This window comes from Mustela putorius, unplaced genomic scaffold (assembly GCF_011764305.1).
Source record: "Mustela putorius furo isolate JIRA1106 unplaced genomic scaffold, ASM1176430v1.1 tig00001854_pilon_pilon_pilon, whole genome shotgun sequence".
In the NCBI taxonomy this organism is placed as follows: Eukaryota; Metazoa; Chordata; class Mammalia; order Carnivora; family Mustelidae; genus Mustela; species Mustela putorius.
In genome coordinates, this window is record NW_025421889.1 from 101,984 (window position 1) to 102,592 (window position 609).

Here is a 609-nt window from a genome sequence, read left to right on the forward strand (position 1 = left end):
CACTTAACTTCTGAAAAATCTTACGTTTGAGAGAACCCTTCTGAAATAAGAATCCTTAAAGACATAACCCCTTTGGCACAAGTATTCAAGAAACTTGTTTGATGTTGTAGACAATTATATGGCACAGTACTGTTCTAGATGTTTCATGCCAATAATATGTAAGCCATACCAAGGCTACATATACATATAGAGATGTTCCTCAGCTTACAACGGGGCTATGTACAGAGAAACACATAAAAAATTGAAAATGCATTTAATACCCCTAAACTATCAAATATCATAGCTTACCTTAAGCTTATTTAAGCATACTCAGAACACTTACATTTGCCTGCATTTGGGCAAAATCAGCTTAAGCAAAGCCTATTTTATAACAAAGTATCAAATATCACAGGCAATTTATTAAATATTAAACTAAAAAAAGAAGAATGTTTATATATAGAATGGTTGTAAGAATATCAGGTGTTCACCCCTGTAATCTTCTAGCTGACTGGGAGCTGTGGCTCACTGCCCCTGCCCAGCATCACAAGACAGCACCATGCCACATGTCACTGGCCCTTTTTATAAAGACCCAAATTCAAAATTCAATGTAGTTTCTACTGAATCACTTTC